Here is a 26,448-nt window from a genome sequence, read left to right as displayed (position 1 = left end):
ACAAACTAAAGAGTTACCAAAATATCATATGATGAGACATTATATCATGGCCCTGGTCTCCCCCCCCCCCCCATAATTTGATCACTGACTGTCTTACAATGCAGTGTTCACTTGTACTCTTTCCATTTACAACAGCGTTATCTCCAAGGAAATAGAAATTCAGTGTCTAAACTGTAAGCCCTTCAATTCCGGAACCTGTCCTCTTATTCTTTGAGCAGTACTATGAACTTGGATAGCTCTATATAAAAAGTCATAACAAAACACACCCACGGAAGACCAATATCCACCTTGTGGTCCTACCTGTAGAAAGTTAAATGCCTTTGAATGGAGCTATTCCTGGATGAGCATTTGCTGATGAGCATTCGATGAAGGATTTAATGGTGTGATTAGAATTCAGCTTCACCCTCCTCTTAACAGTTTAGGAATGGATGGACTTGGCAATATAAGCATAGTCCCACAAATCATTTCTGTTTCTAGAAATGTAGTAAGATTCATGCACATTTGAATATTGCAAAAACACGTAAACTAAGCTATTTTCTTAGGGATTGCAGTGCCCACTTCCTGCTATTGAGCTACCTATGTGAGAGTTCCCCTATTCGGTATTGTAGTTTCAGGGATGGAAGATATTTGCATGGCTTTTAACTGAAAAGCTTCAAGGTGACAATGTAACCATGATCGCATTGTTCAGTAGTTCATATATCTCAGTTTGGGCTAGTTTGGAGTTGTTTTGGTATTGAAACCAGGACCACCATCAACACGTGGCATCCTTGGGCAGCTGCTACATCCCTGGCAGGGCCCACTTCGCTGGTGCCCGCCATAAACACAACGGCAGCTTTCGGTAGACCAACATCCAGGGCGCTGCCATTTCTTTTTCACGTAAAATGGTTTTGAAAAGAAAAAGGCCACTTGTTTTGCCATTTTACAGGGTAAGTCTCTGGCTCCCCATAACCGTAGGGAGTGTGCACCCACATAGGAGGCTGACCACCAGAGTGCATTTTGTCAAGTGTTTGCTCAGATCTGATGCTGGTCCTTATTGTAACCTAAACATTTCATTTTGTTCCTCTTCACGTGCTAATTTTCTGTAATACAAAAGAGAACCTTTCCATCTGAGCTAGGACACCTAAATGCATGACTGAGATTTGAAACATCAGTTCACACAACTTGGTTTTTATGGCAGTTTTAAAAATGGCTATCTAAAACATTGCACTGGATGTGCCAGGCTGAAATCTTGGACCTGGACGGATAATTAATGCACATTATTTCATTTGTAGAAATGCATTTTTGCCTGCTCAGCATCCAGTCCATGTGACTAGCACAAAAGCAAAAATGACATGTACTGTGGCGTTGAAATTGTATCTAGAGTCCTTTAGCTAACAGAGCATTTTCCATATTTAGCATCATTAGTGTTCCTCCCCTTCACACTTTTGTTGCTGATCTTTTAATAAAGTTGAAGCCTGATATTCTCATCACTTAAATGGATTTTCCTAAAGGTTTTCTCCTTTTTATGGTATCATTGACTGTAATTTTTTAAAATATGTCTGAATATAATTGAGGAAAAAGGGAGAAAATGCAGGAGTTAGAGCATAACTAGAAATTAGAAATTCCACAGCACAGTGTTGCCACGGCACAGTGGTTGAAAATGGCTGGTCTGGGCAGTTCTGCCCTGGAGGTTCCAATGGGTTAACTAGGCATATCCCAGCTTCTTATACGTAAGAACATAAGAACAGCCCCACTGGATCAGGCCATAGGCCCATCTAGTCCAGCTTCCTGTATCTCACAGCGGCCTACCAAATGCCCCAAGGAGCACACCAGATAACAAGAGACCTCATCCTGGTGCCCTCCCTTGCATATGGCCTTCTGACATAGCCCATTTCTAAAATCAGGAGGTTAAGCATACACATCATGGCTTGTACCCCGTAATTGATTTTTCCTCCAGAAACTTGTCCAATCCCCTTTTAAAGGCGTCTAGGCCAAATGCCGTCACCACATCCTATGGCAAGGAGTTCCACAGACCAACCACACGCTGAGTAAAGAAATATTTTCTCTTGTCTATTTTAACTCTCCCAACACTTAATTTTATTGGATGTCCCCTGGTTCTGGTGTTATGTTCATTTTCATTGAGTTCATTTTCTTGAGATGTGTCCTGGACTCGGTTTCATTAAGATCCATTACTTATGATATACCTGTTAGAGAGCCAGTTCGCATGTTACCAGGAAAGAGGTGTCCTTGTGGACTGTATCTTTGCTATGCTTTGTGACATGCTAATGGCCTTCAAAAATCCATACAGAAGCCATGCTCAGCCCACAATGCAAATGGAAAGACCCATGTGTGCTCAAACATGTGAAACTCAAGTTTCTTTTTTCAGTGCCTTGGAAATAGCATCTATTAACAAATTCAAGCAAGGTACTTAATAAAGCTTCATACTTTCTTGCTTTAGCTTTGTTACTATAGCCTCGGGCTCATAGCCAGAGGTAGATAAGACATCTCATGGAAAGATGCAGTGGTTTAATGAGTGATCTCTACCTGTGAGTTGTGTAGGTATTTGTTTTTATGTTGCTGTTCTGTTCTCTGAGGTTGGCATGGTACATGCATTAGGCACAGCTGCACAACCCTCCCTGCCTTCCCCCCCCCCCCAAAAAAAAAACCTAAGCAAAATATACTTCCTCCCTTCTGATTCAGGAAAGATGTGCGTTGGGGTGGGCAGTTTTACATTTGTCTATCCTAGGGCATTTTTTGTTGTCACAAATGGTAATGAGTCGAACAGCCATCCACCCCAATTCATACATATCATAGTTGGGTTCTATAGTCTGTGGGTCATATATACTTTGAGTTCATTTTTTTCTTGTTCTCATTTGTTTGATGTGACAATTGTTTTTATTCTTAGCATTGACTTCTTTCTTGTCACTGGAAGCTGGCTTCTTCCCCATCACTGAAAGATGCTATCTAATAGTGATGGGCACTCGAGTCCTGAAGACTTGAGTGAAAACACACTTTTTCCACGACTCTTGTCGAGTTACACGTGTCACTAACTCAGGCCCTGACTCGTAACTCAGGGCCCTGACTTGGAAAAGAGTCATATAGACTCAAGTAATGAAGATTAGCAATTTTTGTGCCTGCAACTCGGTTTTGTGTGTCTGTGTGTCTTGCTTACTATTTTTTCACCACTTCTGCTTTGCTCCGAAAGACGTCATGAACAATCCGGAAGCTAGTATTCAGACCAACATGCACAGCTAACTTGGTGGGAGGAGGGTAGGTTGGCTCCAGGAGATTGGGGCTAGAGGTGGAAGGTAGGAGAGGCTTAACAAGGCTGGGGGAGAAGAACTGGAAGAAGGCAGGACAGCCAGGAGGAGGGAGCAGCCTCTCTTGGCCATCTTGGAAGGAGCAGATCATTGATTGGCCAAATGGATGGCATGATTTTTTTTTTCTGAGCAAGGGAGGGAGAAAGGAGGAGCCCAATGGCTGAGGCAGGGATTTCCCTGGGGAGTCCCTGGGGAGGGACTCATGGTGTGAACAGGGATATTGTCACTGGGGTTTGTTAGAAACCAATCATTTTCTGCACTGCTGCTCTTACTCGAATAATAGCAGAGATTTTGTTTACATAAATTAAATGAGAATGGTGGTTGAAGTGAAGAACTTCAACACACTGCTGATGGCAGATGGGATGGGAACATCAGGGCAGCGTTAAATGAGAACTCTAACACACACATACCACCACCTCTGTTTTTTCTACGGAGCCACGTCTGACTTGCAGCTTAGCTCTCTTTTAAAAAGGACTCAGTTATGAGTCAAAATGACTCTAAAAAAGACTCGGAAAGAGTCACAATGGGCTGCCCATTATGACTCATGAGCGAGTTGAGTCAAGAGCACAGAGACTCTATTAAGTGACAGCTTGTGACTCGGTTCAGTTATGCTGGTCCATCCCTGCTATCTAGATGGAGCTAGTTCCAGTGCATGCTTGACTTTCCTGTCTATACAGGGTTCAGCAAGCCTCACAAATCAGATATGCTAGTGGCCAAGGAAGTTGAATACAAATTCAGTTGAATGTAGGTTGGGAGAGGCAGTTGCCTTAACATGGGGTGAAAAAGTGTTTTATCTCTTTGCAGTTTAAATGTGATCTTTGCATTGCATTTCATACTCTGATATTCGGACACCTGAAACATTCACAGAATAGTTGTTGGCTGCAAAACAGAGGCTGCTTTCCCCTTAAAATGCCCAGAATTGATATCTAGGAAACAATGGAGCCTTGCTTCTGTGTATTTTGAACAGAAAAGAAGCAATGTGCACTCTTTGCATGCACTTGACATCTTTTGTAGTTTGGTGTCAGTACCCAAGCATAAAATGAAGCATGAGACTTCTGCCCTTAGTTTCACCCAATCTCATAGCAGAATTGACATAGGCAGCTGCTTTATAATGATACCACTGGTTCAGATATTAGCTCAGTATTCTCTACAGTGGCTGGCAGTGGCTCTCCAGTGTTTCAGGCAGAATTTCCTTCCATAATCTGCTTGAATGATACAGTTCTACTCCCATGCCTGTTCCTCTAAAGTTTTGGTATTGACTTCTGAGTTAGTAACATTCCACTGGTGCAGATTAAATTTGCAAAACACAATGAAATCCACATGTACTGTATACCTTACCTAATTGGAGACAACTATTTCTTCAAGGCAAAAGCCTGCAGCATTTGCCATTACGGTGGTTCAGTTAAAGGTAAAGTTTGAAGATTATTCCCGTAACTGGCAGGTTGAGAGATCTCTCCCATGTAGACTTCCTCCATTGCTCAGTAATATGAGACAGAGCAGACATATATGTATGTTCCTGAGCAAACAGATCTCATTTGCATGATTCAGCCATCTCTTTTTTTCATGGTGGACACATCATACAAGCAGAGTATATGTGCATAGACACTTGGGCATATTCACTTCAGTTCTCATTAAAGACTGTGTCAGCCTGGTCATATGTTGCTGTGTGGTGTTGGTTTTTGTTTCATTAGTAAGGGTTTTAGAGTTAAATTGTTAATCTCTCTTTGTGTTTTGTTTTTGTCTTATTAAGATCTTGTGAGCCACCTTGGGGGATCTTTGAATCAAAAAAGCAGAAATCAATTCAAAAGACAATAAATCAATGATAAACAATGCACTGATGAGAGTGATTAAGGCTGCTGGTTGTGCTATCCATCTTATTGTGAACAAAATCACCTTGATATAGCAGTTCCCCTATTTATACAGGGGCATAAAGGGCATTTAGAAGTCTGTAACCTGCAAGGCTTTCCCCCTTTATTTCAGTGGAAGTTTCTGCTTTGTGCTTTACATAGAATATTCTTTGCATCCAAAGGAGCTGGCATTTCCATTGAAGTTACTGGAAAGTATTTATTGCAATAGTTTCCTTGGCAGCTCTCGGTACATATAGTGCTCTAGAATGTATACAGAAGGATGTCCCTGAATAAAACCTTGGACAGTGTAACCTGAAATGTTTGGATTTGTTTCATGATGGCTATGCTGAAAGCCCCTAACTTCAACAATTATGAACATATCAAGCTGCCTTTACTGAATCAGATCATTGGTCTATCTGTCCAATGACTGGGCAACAACTCTCCAAAGTCTAGGTCTTTCCTAGCCCTTCTTCAGATGCATACAAAGAATGTGCTCTTCCCATTGAGATAAATGTCCAAACTATGGCAGTGTTGTATGTTACACAACTTAAGAATACTGTACATGTACTCTTGTAATGATGCAGAAGCTTATTTTTACTTTTTATTTTTGAATAATTTGAAATCTTGCTTTTGGTAGTTACTATGGAGGACACAGAAATAACTTTGAGACTTGTGAAAAGGTGGAGAGATTTTATGTGAGGGAGCATCTGGCTGAGGAGACAGACTGGGGGCTAAGAAAATGGCAGGTAGTAGTGTAAGAAGTCTCATGCCATTTCTGGTGGAATTAGCATATTCTCTGTCGGTCCAGTGCCACACCCAAGTTATAGTTTCTTTACTTTAGTGGGGTTTAAGAGGATATAATTTAGGATTGTAGCCAAACAAAAGCTACTGACACATTTTTAGGCATAAATGCTTCCCCCATACACACAACCTTTCTTTTTTTTTTTAAACTAAAAAAATTGATATTCTTTGGAGCCTGACTCAAGTCACTTTAGATGAGATGTTTGAAGCTGGTAACCATAGATTATTAGAGCCCAGTACTCCATCACAAGAAGAGTGCTGACCATTGAGAACTGTTATACTACTTTGAACTCTCCAAATTCAATGATTCTGCAATAAGTTTACAGCTTTTTTTTTAAAGTCACCTACATCTCAACTGAGCTTCTTTGAAATCTGTCATATACATTTTGTTTACAAATGCACTACATGTATTTTTTTTTTTCTATAATGCCAACTGCTCCTCCTTCCATCCTTTATTCTACAAAGTATTTTTCTTTGGGTCTCCAAGTAAGAGTGATCCAGCCAGAGGCTGCAAAGCAATTCCAAAGGTTTACAGTGTTTTTCTTTTGCTCAATAGGAATAAATAAGTGCCCTTGCCTGGGAACCAACCTTACTAAACAGACAAGCAACTTTCCTATTGGACAGTGAAACAAAATTAGCTGCAGCCAGCTTAATTGCGTTATGGCTCTGGGTTCTAACATGCAGCAACTATTACCCTGCACGTGCCTGATCTTGGAAGCTAAGCAGGGTCAGGCCTGGTTAGTACTTGGATGGGAGACTGCCGGGGAATACTGGGTGCTGTAGGCTTATACCATAGTCTTTCGAGACTGAAGGTTGCCAACCATTTCTAACATGCATAGTTTGTCCACCACCAACGCTGTTGGAATCATGCTGTCATGTTGTCTGATGTTGTTGATACCACCATGTGTTTTTGCAGGTCACCTTAGAAAATTTGGCTGCATGTTGCCTGAGAATGTCTACCATCTATTGCATTTCTCACACCTGCTACTTAGACTGAAGAGCTTGTTTTTAAAGCGGACAATTCAGAAATTAAGATGCCAATGGGGGGGGGGACAGGAGGCAGGGAAATTACACTATTTCCTTCCCCTCTTGTATGCCTATCAAATTTAGTGAGTTTGATTCAGCTGCATTAGAAGAAACATAGAATCTTAATTTGCACTGTTACCAGGATCCCGTATCTGTGTCATTTGCTGAAAAGGCCATTCACTGGCTCTGTGGGTTTTTAAGATGTTTGACAACAGTCTTTTTTTCCCCTAAGCATTTTTTATTACTGTTAAGAGAACTTAATTCCTGTGATCTGTTGCAGGGGAACATAAAACTTGTGTAGCAGTCTGAGAATAATAAATATTGCTGGAAAGATGATTACTACCAGCATCCATGTAAAGAAAAACTGTAGAGGAGTCCTTTTTTTGCTCCTACAGTTTCCATTAAGAATACATGCAGGTTGAGAGATGTTGCAGCTGTCCCTTGGCATTCAGAGCAATATCAATTTTTAAAAAATATGAAAACATTCTTCAGGAAAAATACATGGCCAATACTTAGCTTGAAAAGTTGTACTGTACCAGTATAAAGCAAGTTTGTCACACACAAACAGCTGTAGGTGTCACTTTTAATTGCTCCTATTTAATCAAGATTTTCTGCAGCTCAACCGGACATAGCAATTGAAGCTATAGTAATTTTTGTTAAACCTCGGAAAAGTTTTGAGTGACGAACCTCTCATTTTGCTATTTATCCCCCTTGGCTTCAAGGTGTTCATCACTACAATGAAACAGACCCCAAATGATGTAGAGCCTATTTGATTTAATGTCATTAGATTTTATAGCTCCCTTTGCCTTTTTTTTCTCTCCATTGGGTTACATTTAAGCACAGCAAGATTGAGTTTTAAAACCTCCTTACTCAACAGCTCTATTAGTTATAATGCTCCATGACCTCTCTCAACATTCTTAAAGAAAGAGATACAGTGTAATGTCACTTTACTTTGCTTATTGTTCTTTGTTGAGGTGAACAAAGCATTTTCTACAGTGGTTATAGCACATAATTATACAGCTTTCAATGGTGGTGTCTTGGCACATATCAAAGTTCAGAAGAGCCTTTAGAAAAAAAAAAAAAGATGTTTTGTGGCAGCCTACTGAGGGTCTCATCTTTCCTTCAGAAAATAGTTCAAGGCTCTTCTGTCAAGCTTCCCTACTTAGAGCTTTTTCTCCTCCTGCTTCATAAAGTTTAAAGAGGATTCAGTGGAGTTCTGTGATCTGTTTCCTTTGAAAGATTGTTCCTTTGCACAGAGAGGTCCTTTGACTTCAAGAGTTCACAGATTCATGTCTTTAGGTATCATGTGTCTGACCTTATCAGTTACTCTATTTAATGTAGGAGAAAAAGTCTCAAACTCTTTTGTGTTTTTCTGTTTTTCTGCCTCTGTGAAGTGATTTGGTGGAGAGAAGGGGAGAAAAAAAGAAAAGAAAAGGACCATCCTTTTTAACACACCACAGTGAGGCCGTTTCTGACTGTAACCTACCCTGTGGCTTTTTCTGGGGGGCAGGGACAAGAAAAATTGTCCTTGTGTTTTTTGTGTGTGGATAGTTTTTACAGCGATGATAGAATTATACAAGGATGGGCACACATTAAAAAAAAAAAAGTTGGCTCTCCCCCCACCAACCCCACCCCTACATGATCTATTGGCTATTTTGGTGGCTGCCACTCGGGCTCCCCAACAGACACAACCATTTAACAAACACTGAGAGCGAGCGGCTGGAGTGCTGGGCCAGCAGAGGTTTTCTCTTGCTTCGACCTACCCCAAAGGCTTTGATAATTAATTGTCCTTCAGAGATGAGGAAAGTTCAGAGACAGTATGTGTAGCAATGTCTATTGTCTGACCTTCAGTTCTCCTTCCTTCAGCTCTTTTTCTTCACTCCACAAAGGGTTATCAATAGGAGCAGAGAGCAAGCTCTCTTCTAACAGCTGCAGGTGGTGATTGCCGCATTCTCTTGGAACTGATCATTGTATTTCCGCTATCTGAGGATTAAATGGGCTCAAAAGGTTCTGACAGACCTTTTCAGAACTACCTTTATGTACACTCTACAGAAAGATTCTACTAATTCTCCAGAAACTTTCATAGTTTTTCTCTCCCCCCCCCCCACAGGAAACACAAGAGAAAGTTTTATAATTATGTAAAAACACTTTCTCTTTTATTTCACCTTACCAATTGTGAAAAGGCAGACAGGTATGGTGCTATATGCTGCCATAAAACATTGGTTTATTAATTTGAAGGAAGGTTTACTATGCCCTGGGAAAAATTTGTTCAAGGCACAGCTCTGATAAATACTATTTTTTTAAAATTTATACCACTTACCAGCAGAAAAAGTTCCCATAAGAGTTTGCATAGCAAGATGAAAAGATTGCATTAGAGTGCTAATTTAAAATTGTTTTTACATCCACCACAATCTTCAGCAGTGCATGAGGAGAATATTGTTTTCAAAAAGCAGAAATGAAATTTTATGGAAAATACTTAGGTTTTGAATTATGGGTATGTGACAGTATGCTTCAGTTTCAAAAATATTAATGACTGAAGAACTAATGGACCTTTTTGTTTGTCTGAGGTGAACTGCTACACTATACTGAGATGTCATCTCTCCTCCTTCCATAGCCCCCAGCAAATTTAGCCTTACTGAACTTTGACTTTCCTTTTAAATTCTTCAGGTGTTGCACTGGGAGGGAACTTGACATCTGCTTTTAACTTTTGTTGTGGTGAAATGTGAACAGTAACACCAAATTGCATTATCCTCCATTGAGCTAGCTACCTGAATTGTAACTGCTGAACCCAGGAACCACAGCGACTTGCATGAAAATGCTTCTTTATTGGAAGATACTGTTTTCCTCAGTACAGGTCCAGCCTATTTATACATGGATTTTTAATACACGGATTTGACTCAACACGAATGGCCCCTGCAAGTGAGAGAGAATGTGCTGATCCCTGGAGAAGGGGAAAAATGCACCCCTTTAAAATCAGTTTAAAAAACTGAACAGTCCTTTACAAATAGCCTCCTTAATGAGAGAGAGAGAGAGAGAGAGAGAGAGAGAGGGCAGCAGGCTAACAATCCATCAATCCTTCTCTCTCCTGCAGATGCCTCCCTTCTCCCCAGCACATGAAAGAAAGGTGATCATTTTGCTTTGGTGAAGGGAGGGGCTGAGTGAAGTGCTGATGGATTGTCTTCTTAATGACTCTTATCTTAGAGTCAAAAGGTCAGCAAGGCTGTTTTTCTATCACTGGAGCAAAGAAACTTTGTTTTTTTTAAATTGATTTGCCATAGTGTGGTTTTTTTATCCACGTGAGTGCTTGGAATGGAACCCATGCGAATAATTAGTCTCAACCTGTATGCGATTTACTATAATCAGTAGCCAAATAGAACCAAAATGCAACTTTGTGCAGCTGAAATTTGACTAAGCAACTCTAGCTAAATAATTAAGGAAACAGGAGATCAACTTCTTCTATTTATTTCTTTTTTTAAAGGCATTTTTTTCCCCAGATCATATAAAGCAAAGTAGGCTGTTGGACTGATAAAGCTATCTGTGGTAAATGCCATTTCAGGCTCCAAGAGAAATGTGTGCCTAATTAAAATTGTAATAGCCTAATAATATCTATCAAAGGCAAAGAAGCTGTAGTTTGCCGAGCAGATTATTAATATTGTTTTACCTTCTGTGATTAATTTAGAATCCTCTGTGGCATAATTATTAGACTTTGTAGAACAACAGAACAAAATGATATACATGTTTCGTTGTTTTCCCTGATGATACAGTAAGCAAAGATTCGGGCAGAAAATGTATGGAAAACACACTCAACCAAACACTTCCTATTTAATTAAAACAACTATAAAAAGGCTGTTAATTTAAAGGCGTTTAGGAGGAAAAGATGCAATTGTTATATACTGGACACTATGCACTAAAAGGTTTAATTTCTTCATTGGGTATGGAATTTTGAATGCTGTGAAAAGGTCAATGTATCGTAGTGTTAGGAAAGTACCTATGAAACGTACTACAACCTCTGTACATTCAGAAAACCAGCTAAATTGCCAAGATCACTGCTGTAATAATGATTATGTAAGACCTTTTGCAACAGGTTTACTGTAGTTAAAAAGGAGCTATAGATGAAGCAGGAACAGTGAACAGTCTTGCAAAAGAGATCATAAAATTTTCAAGTTATTCTGATGAATTTTTCATTAGATGCAATGAAAGGACCGCTGGTGGAGCAAAGAGCTTTGCTCAGAATCTCCTCCTGGAAAACCGTGTCTTGCGACGGTTACATAACATGAGCAGATTTATTTAGATCCAGAGTCTCACAGACAAATAATGACACAATGAACTGTTTGGGGGATTGGGACCATAGGCTGGCTGCCTCTAGAAGAGCTGTTTGCATGTTAACAAAGCTGTTGGGATTTTCTTTTTTTGGTTTAAAACCCTACCCTGGGAGCAGCTGCTGACAAGCTGTATAATTATAATAATACTACCTAAGTGCCTTCAATGTATTGTCCCGGAGCCCATAGAACAGCTCTGTAAGATATATCAGTATTATCCCCATATTACAGATAAGGAACTGAGGTGAATAGATAATAGCCTGCCTAAGGTCATCCCCAAGTTAATGGATGGCCAAAGATTTGAAGATTTCAACTGGCAATTTTGAACTCCTAGTTCATGCTCTTAACCATGATGCTGCCAATACAGCAATTGATTGCACTCAAGTTTGAATTTGTATCCTTTGCAGTTCTGGAGTCTCAGGTTGGGCAACAAGTACTTCTTTCACTCCACTATAAAGACCACAATCCAGATAAAATTAAGCACTTTTAAGTCCCAGTGACTTAACTCAGTGAAATCAGTGAGGCTTAGGAGTTGCCTTTATTTGAGTGTCCCCTGGGGGCTATATTGAGTGTCCCCTGGGGGCTGGGGATAAGAATAGGCCCTCAGTTTGGCTGTACTTGTCATAAGAGGCGACTAAACAGTCACTGGGTAGATGGGACTTGTCAGCCTGGGAAGGCAGCTCATCTGAGAGAAGGAAAACTCTGATCCCAAACCTCCACTGCCTTGTGGCTACATCCAGTTATGGAAAAGGCTTCAGGAGTCAACCTCGAGGCAAAATCCAGAGCCGGAGTCCCTGAGGCAGTTCATGGCTGAACACAGTCATGTTCTGGCAACTCCTGCGACGCCGCTGGAACCAACCGTATTGGCTTCTGCCTTTCCATTGGACCATTTCAGCGATGTGGAAAGGGGGGATTTGCTGCATGGGCAACATTCTATCCCCCATATCTACTTTACCCAGGCTTCGCGCATCAGAGAGGACACTTTGTTCCAGAACACTATTCAGAGCGTGATACCATAGTCTTCCGAGACTGAAGGATGCCAACAAACATATTTGAGTGAACCTTCCCATATTAAGTATATTTAGAGACATAATCCTAGCCAGCATGTGCTGCACCAATACTAGCGATCACAAATGTGCTATAAAATGGAAAGTATGTGCTAGTGGGAAAGTCCACACTGGCCCACATGTGCTGGCACAAGAAGCAGTGCATGCCAGATATGGTGAGTTCCACACCAAGCAATTCAGGAGTGGAGGAGGGCAGGGAGAGGGACAATGGACAGGGTGGGCAGCAACAGGGTGGAGGGTGTATGGATTGGGCACAGTGGCTCTGGCACACATTGCACCTAAGCCCCCTTCCTAGGCCCAATCTACTGACATGGGGTGATGGGGACTTGTGCCAGCGATTGAGCTTGCACAGATTGCCCCATTCTGGCTGCTAGGGCTTACCCTGGAGCAAGGTGACAAATGTCCCCATACCTTGGGGAGACCTCCTGCCTGCTAAATTTCCCTGCAGGATGCAGCACAAACACTGCCAATCCTACTGCTGCATTGGTGTGGGGGAATTTGTGCTGGATTGGGTTGCCGCAGTTCATAACTGCCCAGAGCACACTTTGTTGTTGATATAGGAACCGGATTGCCATGTTAAATATGCAGTCTGCGTTATGTATTTTCCTGAATTAGTTTCTTAGATGAATTTTATTCAAATGTCCATCTTTAATTTGGGGAAGTTACTAATTTAAGGACTGTCTGAACACCAGACAGTTGTTCATATATATATATATGAGATCTTTCATTATGTGTGATATATTGCAATTATTTACTAAGACTTCATTCCCTTCTTTCCTCTCCCCCTTCCTGTAAAGAACCTGGCAAACAGTGCAGAAGTCTGCTGACATTTCATGTTGTGTTCAGCGAGGGGCAAAGGGAATTAAGAAATCAACAAGAAGATGAGGAAAAACTACACTCTTTATTGTGTCAGCCTTGCCGATTTCAAGATTTCCATTGCTTGCCATCCCTATTATGCCTCCAACTTCTCTAGTGGTAGTGGCCATAGTGAGGAATGGGTATTTCTTCCCATGTGTGTACTAGATGCCTCTAAAGACACTTATTTATTCCCTCCCATGTCACCTTGTGTACAGTCTGGCCTGTGACACTGATGGTGATTATGTCATTTATTTTGCTCTGGGGGCTTTGGCACATCTGCAGAGCTGATGCACATCTTCTTTGTTACGCTGGCATACATCCCATATTGCAAATGCTTCATTAGCCTTACTGCCTGCTTGCTTTGCCAGACAAGAATGCCCAAACCCAGGCTTCTTTTCGTTCGGTTCTTTTGTGTAGTATGATGAGCCTTTATTCATCTTCCCAGTTCTTCCCTGTTTTCCTGAACTCCAGATGTCCTGGGCTCACAAGTCTCCCTTAAAAGAATTGTGAGGGGAATTGGAGGAGGCGGGGGAGTGGATGTTAACCTCTTCTAACCCAGCCTGAGCTTTTTGGATTTTGTTCCCCCTTCTTTATACACTTTTGAGAGGGAGAGAGAGGCAGCGCCATCTTCATTTCCCATAGTCATGGGCACAGAGGGTAAACGTTTATGTTTACTGTCTCATCGGTTTGTTGGCTGCATTTAACAGACTCCTAAGAATGTAAACTCTCACTGATAAAGAAATAAGTTTCTAGCTCTCATGGATGTTGAGAGGGAATCAGAAGAACTCGGACTCAATATAGACATTTTTTGCAAAGTGCTTGTTAGGGCCTATAACAGGCAGTGCGAGGGACTTCTCTCACAACCAGCTAGAGCTCAGGGAGGATATGGAATGAAATTTCCAAGCCCTAACCCCTGATTTCCTCATTTCTCCAGTTTTAGCCAAATCATCTCCTTTCCCGTATCCTACTTAAAACAGTAGCTGAGAAGCAGTCTTAAAACATAGGGGGCCATTTCCTTCTGTAGTCAAAGCACTGCTTGTGACAGGTTACGATGCTGTTGTATTTGCATGTCTTTGGAAACTTAAAAATGGGGTGAGAAGCATGGCTTTGGACATTAATGATATGTGTGAATATAGCAAGTGTGACTCTCTGCACCCTGTGTTCATGCATATTATTACTGTCCAGAATTGCTCTAAGGCTTGATGCTCAGAAGGCTAAACAGAAGTGAGTGTTCTGTGTCTCTGGTCATTACTACAAGTATCTACCATGTAACTCCTTAGTTTCTGTCTTTCTAGTTTGTTCTGGAATTTGGTGGGATGAGACAACAAGCCTGCCATAACCCTTCTTTGTCATTCCTTGTACTGTCGAGGGTGAGTGAGCCCTGTTGCCTTAACTGGGCTCTTTATATAAATCCATGGAGCCTCTTCTCACTTCTTGTCCCTCTGTCCTCCTCCCCTAGTGAATTAAAGGTTGTTCCTTAGTCCTCAGCAATGAGGAGAAAATTGTAGAAAGAGACTCAAATTGTGCCCCCCAAAATGAAATGGAGTGTAAATAAGCAAATTAATGTATGCATAGTTAATATCAATAACTACTATATTAATGACTTTCTGACTACAGAATGTATCACTTTCATCACAAATTATGTCTACTTCTCTCCCTGTTTTGATGTTTGAACAATAGCTTTTCCTGTGGTTAAGTTCTGACTCCGTGGACATGTTTTTCAGCATCTATTTAACTTTTAAAATATATATAAGTATGCACGCGTGTGCCTGCACACCCCTAGTTATATTTTGCTGATAGCATTTTTTAAAGCACTGCTTAATTGTGGACAGGGAAATGCTGCTCATGCAGTTGCTGATTTGTAAAACCACAATGTGCTTCTACTTCATTTAAGGTTCAAGATATCTTTGATATAGTACAGTGTATAACTCTATTTCTCATTCTATTTGCATGAAAAGCCCATGCTCTTCCTCATAGTCTAGTTTCCAAATATTGCCTCATGCCATTCTTGTCCCTCATTTTCTGCCTATCAGATGGGCTGGGCTCTATTATACGTATCCCACCACACAAGCCCTGCCCATTAGTCATCATAAAATTATTTTACTGGTTGATTAACTTGCAATAAACTCATGGCTGATTTTCTTGTCACAATTATTTGGTCTTTTAGATCTGCCTTCTAGTATTCAGATACAATTTTTGAATTACAAGAATCCCAATACACAGTTGTTAAGAAATTAGTAGTAGTGCATCTTTTCATGCATATTTTTAGCCCTGTCACCCAATTGAAGCCATTTCTGCCCAACGTTGCATATACGCAACAGGGATCAAATGTGTACACCTGTGGACTGGACAGAAATGGATTAATAGTAATCTTACTGTGCAATCCCATACATTCCTACTCAGAAGTAAGCTCTACTGAGTTTTAATAGGGCTTCCTCTCTAATAAATATGTGTAGGATTGCAACTATAGTTAAATGAGTTCTGATTGCTCAGTTAAATTTTGGATATGGCTAAAACAATAGTTTTGAGGGGGAAAAGCATACACTTTTGTTTCTATTCGACGTATGTATATGTTGTAGTAGGTATCAATTTGGAAGAGTTGTGCTATTGTGAGAGTGAGGGAGAAATGCTTCTTCTGTTTAAAATGGTCCCTACAATCTGCAGTAAGTTACTGTATAACTATAACCAAAATCCCTATTTTAATTAAACAATTAATCTAAGTAACTAAAAAAACACCCTTGGTTAGCTGAACTCATCTCTCTCGTTTGCATGTACACATGCATGGGTGGGTCGGTGGGTGTAAGTAAAATTTAAAGCATTTTTTTAACTTAACATCTAGCATCTTGATAGTCTGACTTCTTGTGCCTTTGAATGGGCATTTCTGATATTCAGTTTTTAAAAGTCGATATTTAAAATTGTGAGTTATTTTTTTCAGCATGAACCACAGCTCAGCATTTGACTGGGACCCAGGAGAACTAATCCTTCTGATCGAAACGCTGAAGGACTATTAGAAAGTGACTGGGAGTCCCTGTAGCTTTCATCTCATTGCAGCTGTACATTTTGAACAGCATTTGTTATTCCTCACCCAGCACGGAGTTCTTGAGTCCTGGGAGAGCTGAGCTTGTGGCCAGGGTTGTTATCAATGAGATGAAATCGCTGTGAACCAGTACTTCCCAAACTTTTTAGCATTTGGGCCCACTTTTTAAAATGACAACCTATCACGACTCACAAGGGGGCCCTAGCCCACAGTTTGGGAAACACTGGTTTAAGCCAAAGTAGTTTGTCCTGTATGGGTTATGACCTGGGCTGATAGAAGAATAACAGCCCAATCCCCTCAGCTTCCCAGTGCCCAGGGCTGCAGCTGTGCCAAAATGCCTCCCGTGGCATTCCCAGGGGCTGGGAAGCACCACCAGAGCTACTTGGAGTAAGATCTTATGCTCCCTTACCTCATGTAAGCCCCAGGTGGCCCCAATGGGTCTCCTCAGATCTGCACCCGCTATCGAGGAGCATAAGCTACAGCCCAATTTACCTCTCCACTGCCCAGCACTTTCTTGGAGCTCTGGGTAGCGGTTGCCCATCCTCCACTCAGTGCAGGCTCACACTGAGCCAGCACCCACGTTGGCAGGGCAGTAAATGTTGCAGGTCTTCAGGACTGTGTCCCAGATATTGTATTTTAATCCTTGGGTTTTCTCTGGTGTTTTACGAAATGGTTTAACTTGGAGGAAACTTATGAAATCCCAAAGCTAGTATAATGTAATTGTTGATAAGATGTTGAAATCACCATTTGAAAAACTATCTGGCATGATTGGAAAATAAAGTTCTATGGCAAACTATCTCGTGCAGGTTCCCATAATTTGCCAGTGCCACAGTCAGAGAGCTTGAGAGGTATCTTGAACCAGTGAATGACTTAAATCTAGTGACCTCAGACCAGTGGCTGCTCTTGTGCAAATAATTGTTTCCCTTGTGTAGAAATTAAAGTAAACCATCCTTTGCCAGCAATTGCAATAGCCAATATCAAGATGTAGTAGGTTTAAAAAACATATCTGATCATTTATTCCTGAATAATATTTTCTTAAGAATAGCTTAAGTCAGAGGTTTTCAGACTAGGGCATCGCAATGCCCCAGCCTGAGGACCCTGGCCTCTTTCCCCTTAAGGGGCGGGGGCAGTGAGGAAGTAGGGAGGAGGCAGTGGCGTGATCCTCAGGATCGCACTGCTCAGGGGACTGCAGGGGCTTGGCTGGACGTACCAGAGCCTCCTGCAGCCTCCCAGGGGTGCAGGGAGTGCTGCGCAACCTTCTGCAGAGCTCCCCAAAGCTTCAGAAGTGAAAGAGGAGCAATCGCGTCCCGCCTCCGCAAAAAAGGAAGTGGGCAGAAATGCTGGGCAGAATGGCTCAAGTTTATTTTTAATTGTTAGCAACCCAGAGCCAGGGTGGTGTAGTGGTTTGGGAGGTGGACTTAGACCTGGAAGATCCAGGTTCAAATCCCCCCTCACCCATGAAGTTTCCTGGGTGACCTTAGGCCAGTCACTTTCTCTCAGCCTCACGTACCTCACAGGATTGTTGTGAAGACAAAAGGAAAAGAGCAGCTGTGTATACCACCCTGAGCTCTTTGGAGGAAGGGTGGTATAAAAATGTAAAAAATAGATAGATAAAAATATTTTTAGTCCAACCCAGAGTTGTCTGTTCATGTATGCTGCTCCCATTTTCCCCTAAAGGATATATATTTCTACGATACATAATGCATAATTTCTACAATACACAATGGGTGGATGAGATGGTGGTGTAGGGAGGAGAGGTTTAGATTCATTAGGCACTGGGGAACGTTTTGGGACAAACAGGGCCTGTACAAAAGGGACGGGCTCCACTTGAACCAGAATGGAACCAGACTGCTGGCACATAACATTAAGAAGGTGGCACAGCAGCTTTTAAACTGATCCCTGGGGGGAAGGCCAACAGGAGCCGAGGGGCATCCGGTTCGGGACTCCTCATCCCTATGGAAAGAGGATGGGGAGGTTAGAGAACAACAAGGTAAAGGCAGAGTAGGAGAAGAAATTGGGGATGGTAGCATGATGGGATGTGATAGACGGTTTGGCACAGTGAGAGGATGCGGGGACAAAGGAGCTAATAAGCAGCCCATCCTGGGGCATTCCATGTACAAATGCTTTTATGCAAATGCCTGAAGTCTCCAAGCAAAGATGGGAGAACTGGAATGTCTGGTGACAAGTGAAAACATTGACATAGTGGGCATAACGTAAATCTGGTAGAATGCGGAGAATCAGTGGGATACCGCAATCCCGGGCTATAAATTCTACAGGAGGGACAGGGAGGGGTGTGTTGGAAGTAGGTTGGCCATTTATGTTAAGGAAGGGATAGAATCCAGCAAAGTAGAGACTGAAGGTGGGTCCAACTCCATAGAATCTCTGTCGGTTTAATTAGCAGGCCTGAGGAGTGATGTAATACTAGGGGCGTACTATCGTCCTCCAGACCAGAAACCGGACCTTGAAATGAGGAAACAGATCAGGGAGGTGACAAGGAGGGACAGGGTTGTAATCATGGGGGACTTCAATTATCCTCACATCGACTGGGCCAATTTGTGTTCTGGTTACAAAAAGGAGACCAGATTCTTTGACATGCTAAATGACTGCGCCTTAGAGCAGCTAGTCATGGAGCCCACCAGAGGACAGGTGATTCTGGATTTAATATTGTGCGGTACTCAGGACCTGGTTAAAGATGTCAATGTTACAGAGCCATTGGGGAACAGTAACCATGATGCAATCCGTTTCGACATGCACGTTGGGGGAAGAATACCAGGCAAATCTCTCACAAAAACTCTTGACTTCCAACAAGCAGACTTCCCTCAAATGAGAGAGCTGGTTAGAAGGAGGTTGAAAGGGAAGGTAAAAAGAGTCCAATCTCTACAGTGTGCAAGGAGGTTGCTCAAATCAACAGTAATAGGGGCCCAGTGGAAGTGTATACCGCATAGGAAGAAGGGCTCCACTAAGTCCAGGAGGGTGCCCTCTAACCAGCCAAGTTAGAGAGGCCATAAAGGGCAAGGAAGCTTCCTTCTGTAAATGGAAGTCTTGCCTTAATGAGGAAAATAAAAAGGAACATAAACTGTGGCAAAAGAAATGTAAGAAGGTGATACGGGAGGCCAAGAGAGACTATGAGGAACACATGGCCAGCAGCATTAAGGGGAATAATAAAAGCTTCTTCAAACATGTTAGAAGCAGGAAACCAGCCAGAGAAGCGGTTGGCCCTCTGGATGGTGAGGGAGGGAAAGGGGAAATAAAAGGAGACTTAGAGATGGCAGAGAAATTGAATGAGTTCTTTGCATCTGTCTCCACGGCAGAAGACCTTGGGCAGATACCGCTGCCCAAAGGGCCCCAAGGAATTAAGTCAGATAGAGGTTAAAAGAGAAAATGTTTCAGACCTCATTGATAAATTAAAGATCAATGTCACCAGGCCCTGATGGCATCCACCCTAGAGTTATTAAGGAATTGAAGAATGAAGTTGCTGATCTCTTGACTAAAATATGCAACTTATCCCTCAAAACGGCCATGGTGCCAGAGGATTGGAGGATAGCAAATGTCACGCTGATGTTTAAAAAGGGAAAGGGGGGTCCCAGGAAACTATAGGCCAGTCAGCTACTGGGCTGGGGCATCTTCCTTATGAAGAAAGCCTACGGCGTTTGGGCCTCTTCAGCCTAGAAAAGCCTAGAAAAGAGACGCCTGAGGGGGGACATGATTGAGACATACAAAATTATGCATGGAAAGGATAAAGTGGATAGAGAGATGCTCTTTACATACTCACATAACACCAGAACCAGGGGACATGCACTAAAATTGAGTGTTGGGAGAGTTAGGACAGACAAGAGAAAATATTTCTTTACTCAGCGTGTGGTTGGTCTGTGGAACTCCTTGCCACAGGATGCGGTGACAGCATCTAGCCTGGATGCCTTTAAAAGGGGATTGGACAAGTTTCTAGAGGAAAAATCCATTATGGGTTACAAGCCATGAGGTGTATGTGCCACCTCCTGATTTTAGAAATGGGCTATGTCAGATGCAAGGGAGGGCACCAGGATGAGGTCTCTTGTTAGCTGGTGTGCTCCCTGGGGCATTTGGTGGGGCTGCTGTGAGATACAGGAAGCTGGACTAGCTGGGCCTATGGCCTGATCCAGTGGGGCTGTTCTTGTGTTCTTATGTACAATGACTCAGCTATGTGTTAGTCTTAAAGGAATCTTCCGTTGGAGGGAGAGGAGAAAAGTGATTTCCTAAAAGAATAAGCTGGTTATTCAGGGTCTTTATGTATTACAAAGAAGGAATGTTGTCCAAATTCAATGGAATGTTGCTATGGCATATATAGATAATGTATATTTGACATGGCACAATCCAAACCTTGGCTTGAGCCATTGTGGTCATCCTTGCACTGACTCAGTGTTTCAAACACGCCATAAGTTTGCACCTACCAGATCCCAACCCTGTGCCAGCCGGTGCAGGTAGGTTTGCGCTGGGTTGCTTTGGCAGTGGGAGAAGGTGGCAGGATGGTATTTTGCAGGTGGGGAGGGCAGAAAAGGAGATAAGGCATCCAGTTGCCTCCATAGCTGCATAGGGTGCAGTGCAGGCCATGCAGCCTGGCTGCACCAGGGTAACTTAGGCTTTGGGTGCCCATTGCTAACTGTAATGTGCTTTATTTCCATAAATTTTTTTTTATGGAAATTTCTTTTTTCTCATATTTTCTTTGCATGGAAAGGCTTCTTTTAAACTCCAATTGTGTATCATTGGGTAAGAGGGCAGCATTTGCGTTCTATGTTAGGAGGCCGTGGACCTGATGCCATTTATCTCTGCTGATTTTTTCCCCCCTTGCCCACCATTGGTTCCCAGGGGGCCAAGAAGTATAGTGTGTGTGAACATATGAAGGTGCCTTGTCGTTAGCCAGATCATTGATCCATTCAGCTCAGTATTATCAGTACCGACAGGCTGTAGCCCTTAAGAGTTTCAGAGAAGGGTTATTCCTAGTTCTGCCTGGAGATGCCAGGGATTGAACCCAGAACATTCTGAATGTAGCACATATAATCTACCACTGAGCTGTGGCCGCTCCCCTGATTTGCACAAGTGGCAAACTTCCCCCCTGAATGATATAGAACAATTGTGATATACCTTACTCTGTAATAACCGGTTCCAAATGGGATCTCCATTTTGGTTATTACTGGAGGAAGAAAATACAAGGAGATCAGCCAAGCCTGCATGGCCTTCCTAAGCATTTATATATAAAAGCATTATGCATGAAAAGCCCTGATCCTTAGAAGACTTTCTAGGTAGGATCATTAGGTCTCTTAACCTGGAGATAGCATACAGTCATTATTAATAGCCATGGATAGACTTGTCCCCTGTCATAGAATCTTCTCTTGCATTATCTGTAATTTAAAAAGTTTCCAACATCTTTTTTTTCTCCAGTTTGGTAACCCAAAGTACATACTTCTTTTGAAGTAGTTTTACCTTGGAATGCCATGTATCCAGGGCAATCCTTTCTGCTTAGTTCTAAGTCAGCTGCCCTGATGCACCTTTATCTGCTCTAAGTGGAATTCCTCTTGCAACATCCAAGAAAACTGCCGACCCCTCTTTCCCCCAACCTGTTTACCTCCTATTGACATGACCTTGTGCATCTTATCTCTGCAGTGTGAGCAACTTTCACCAACTGGAGAACTCTGATCCCAAATCCACGAGAGATCTGAGCCTTTTTCTCTTTGGCAACCAGGTTGCCCACCGTGTTGGCATGAATAAACATAGTTTAAATCTGTAAACTCTGCCATTTAAAAAAAAAAATCTCTTCTTGGAATTGGAATCATCTCAAGGCATGTGGACCCCTTGAACATTTTGGTGTCTTGAATTTGCTTACTGCTTATAATTTGACAGGAAGTGATGAGAAGCCTCACCTAACAATCTGACTCTTATATAAAGCTGCTAAGCAAAACCAGTCCTGGCCTAGTCTTATCATATTTAAAGTATGTTTGTCCAGCTTTGTAGTAGGAACAGGCAGACTGTTTGAAGGCCACATAGCTTTCAAACCTTGGTTGCAACACGTTGGCTTCATTTTGAAACCATCTTTATCTAGCCGAGAAAACTAAAATCTGTTTGACCAACTAACTCTCTGGCCAGTTTATCTTGTAATATGCCTTTACCTCACAGAGCTTATTGATTTCCTTAAATTAATGTTTACAGAATGCTACTGAATTTCACTCAATGGGACATTGTTCTTTTGAAGCTTGGTAAAATATGAGACACAGTGTTATTGCTGTCAGTTCTTGTGCTGAGACTGATGAAACATCTATTTTTTTCACAAAAAGAAGCTAGCCTTGAACTGTAGCTGTTTCCTACAAGTGTGTTTACTCTGGGTACATTAGTAATGTGACACAGTATCGCACTCCAGCAGCACACTTTGCTTAGAAAATCTCTAGACACAGCTCTGGAAACAAAGCTATATTTTAACACAACATCTAGGAAGAACCTATAAGGAAGGAAAGAAGACAGTCCATGAGAGTTGCCTATGAAAAAAATCTTCAGGTTTCTTTGCTACAGCATGCAGTTTTCTGATATTGTTAATTAAACAGAAGCTCTTGTATTAGATCTTCTTGCTTTCTTTTAGACAGAATGAGTTGCATTCAATCCTTCTGCAAGCAGAAGGAAGCTCACCCAAGGAAACTTCTTCACCTCCTCTTTTCTACAGCATTCCCCTGCATGTCCCGTAAAGTTAATTCTGTGCTGTTTGAAGAAGTATGCTCCTGTGTCTGTCCTAAATTTCCTGCCAATTTCATTGCATGACTCTGAATTCTAGTGTTATGAAAGGGGAGAGAGAAAAAAAACTTATCTCTATTCACTTCCTCCACATTCTATATAATTTTACAAGCCTCTGACTTGTTCCACCTTTAGCTGAGTTTTTTTTTTCCTCTGAACCAAAAAGTCCCAAAGTTTTTAACCTTTCCCAGTAGGGAAAGCCCTCCAGATCCCTTGATCATCTTGATTGCTCTTAATACAGCGGAACCGTATTGATCATATTATTTTAGCGATGAAGGGTTGACTATTTCATTGACAGCAAAGCTGTCACGCATGCTTTTAAGTTGCACCCTTCTCCCAATAATTTTGGTTGCCCTTTCCACACCCTTATCAGCCCTATGGCATCTTTTTTGAGATGTAAATATATACACAAATAACTATACACAAGAACAAAATAAAAGGACCTGTTTATATATTTAGCGCAATCACATGATCAAGCTGTCCCCTGATCATGATTCTTGAGCACATAATCAAGCACTCTGTGCTGGGTAGAGAGTGATGGTGTGATTTGAATGTACCACCATATATTTTTTAAAGTCCTAAAAATCAAAACTAACATGTCAGGGACAAAGTTTAACCTAGCATTCTCAGAAGTATGCTCATTCCCTGCATGCTCTGACCTGCAGTCTAGGAAAACAAGGCGTTATAACTTGATTGTGCTGATTATTTAACCATTTTTAACCTGAATTTCCCCACGATGCAGTCCACCGGCATCTTACAATGCGTAATAAAACAAAATGAAAGTAAAGCAATAAAATAAAAACAAACCCCTACAATATGTAACATTGCAGAACACCAAGTGATACGGCATAAACAAACCACAGTACAAATAACCAAAGTGGCAGCGTAAGATATCAATGCATGGATAAAAAATAAACAGAACAGATAAAAGCAGTAAAAAGGCCCTATAAGACCACAGACAAAAAATTTTTTTAAAAAAACAGCAATCCAAACAATGGCTGCACTATCCAAAGCATAGGTCTCTACTGCAAGGGCATATAGATGCACATGTTTGTTCACACATACCATTTATAGTGAAGAAGCCATAAAGAAAAGTGTTTAAACTTTGCTGGAAAACCCCCAGGGAGGATGCAGATATCAATTCAGGTTCCAGAACTGCCATACTGCCCCAGAGATGGCCTTTCCTCATGTAGCCACCTACCTGGTGTCAGTTAAGAGCAGTACACATAGGAAAGCGCCCTCAGATAATTGGGGTAAGCCAGTACATACAGGGAAGACAGTCCCTGAGATACCCTGGTCTGAAGCCCTAGTGCTTTAGAGTTAAAACAAAAAAAACATCAGCACCTTAAATTGTGCCCAGAAGCAAGTTGGCGGTTGGTCTAGCTCCTGGAGCAAGAGTTTTCAAGGACAGTGTTGCAGTAATCAACCCTTGATGTCACCAGGGTTACTGTGGAACTACTCAGATATGGCTGTGGCTGGCCCACCAGCCAAAACTGGACCAAAGTTTCTCTGGCCACCACTGCCACCTAGCAATTCAGGAGCGCTGGTGAATCCAGGAGAACTCCAAAACCGTGAACCTTCTCTGTGGAGGAAGTACAACTCCATTCAGAACAAGTGATAGTTTATCTGGATTTAATTTTAACGTTAGCCCATATCCTGTTCCCATTCACCTACAGGCTACGCTCTAGAACAGGGGTGTCAAACATAAGGCCCGGCAGCCGGATGCAGCCCGAGGAAGCTTTTTATCCAGCCCTCACACTCTCAGCTGCTGAGCAGTGCTGAGGTGTTACTGCTAAAAGGGCCGTCCCCACGAAAATTGGGCTCTCCCATATCTTGAAATATGATAGATTTGTGTGTTTTCTCATCTGTCATTTGAAGTTAATGAATTCCTAAGTGAGAAAAAGTGCTGATTTTTTTGTTATGAGTTGTTTAATGACATCACTTCCTGCCTGATGACTTCACTTCCGGCCCTCAGCAGGCATCATGAATGCCATTCGGCCCTTGGTATGAAACGACTTTGACACCCCTGCTCTAGAACTTCAGCAGCTTCCCCAGTATTTGATGAAAAGGAGAGCTAGAGCTGGGTGTCACATGCATATTGGTGACATCCAACTCCATATCCCTGGATAATCTTTCCCAGAGATTTCATGTAAATTAGAACCCTGTGGCACTCCACACATCAAAGAACAGGGTACCAAATCAGCATTCCCCAGCACCACCTTCTAGGATCTGTCAACCAAGAACCACCATACTATGCTGGTCAGAGATGAACTTACCACCCTCTTTGTCCACTTGGTCAGTTCTAATAAGCAAACTTACTGGTCTTGGGCAGTTCTAATAAGCGAAGCTAGGCAAGCGTCAAGTGGGTAAGCAGACAGCCTCACAGTCCAAAGGATCCTATCCACATCCTCAGGTTGTATATGCTGAAAAGAATCCAAAACAACAGGACCAACAGATGCCATGGGGACATTGACAAATACCCTCAATGTAGAGTCCAAGTCATGGCAGATGCAAGTGATTTTATCTATGAAGTGCCTGGCAAATTCATCACAGTGAGCAACCAAATAATCTTTCTCATTCCTCTGTGGGTCCAGGTGGAGCAAGCCCTGAACAACACAGAAAAGCTCAGCTGAATGGTTTTCTGCAGGTGCAAGAAAAAGCACTTTTTACTGCCATCACTATCCCACAGTAGGCTTTAATATGAGCTCTAACCCTTCACAGACTGATGAGTTCAGTCAAACTCAACACGGGTTTTCCACCTCTGTTGCTCAAGGCGCCTGCCAAGAAATTTATTCTGTGCAGCTCCTCAGTAAACCAAGGGGCTGTCGTTGCTCTACAACAAGGCAGAAGTCACTTGGGTGCAATCTGATCTATGCTCTGGCCAATTCTTTATCCCAGGGGTAGACCAGAGCTTTGGATATGTTGCTGGCCCTGGCAATGGGAAAATCCCCCACCCCCTCAGGAATCCATCTGGATACATCAGCTTTTATGGGTGAGGGTAACTGGGCTGTACTAAGAAAGTTGGAGAAATAGGAACTCCCATCAATGTTTGGTGATGTCATTGTGCAGCTTCCTGAAAGTCATATAATTCAGGCAAATAATGAAGAGAGTGCCAGATTATTGCACTTCAAGGGTTTTAATTCATATCTTCCTGCTGTGCCATTTTTATAGCAGCTACACATATTTCAAGAGAAACCATCCATGCTATGATTCCTTCATATAGGACTCCATTATAATTTTATGAGCAAGAAGGAAAAGTAGACAAGTCACTTTCCAGCTGATCCACTAACCAATTAAACAGGCAAACTTGATCTTGTGGCCTAAATCAGTTTCAAATTGCAGTACTTTAATTTAGTGGGTCAGTGCATCGAGGTTTTGGGATAATGCAATACTGTGGGTTGGGTATCATTCCCTAACATATTTGCGGGCAGAAAGTGTTTC

General features: G+C 42.0%; 1 protein-coding gene across 4 annotated transcripts in view; it reads left to right on the top strand.

Annotated features, from left to right (window-relative positions):
- The window catches only part of PROX1 (prospero homeobox 1), an 80,143-nt gene that overhangs the window by 28,886 nt on the left and 24,809 nt on the right, over window positions 1-26,448 (top strand). The window lies entirely within an intron of this gene.

This window comes from Tiliqua scincoides, chromosome 1 (assembly GCF_035046505.1).
Source record: "Tiliqua scincoides isolate rTilSci1 chromosome 1, rTilSci1.hap2, whole genome shotgun sequence".
NCBI lineage: Eukaryota > Metazoa > Chordata > Lepidosauria > Squamata > Scincidae > Tiliqua > Tiliqua scincoides.
This window is presented reverse-complemented; position numbering and strand designations above follow the sequence as displayed.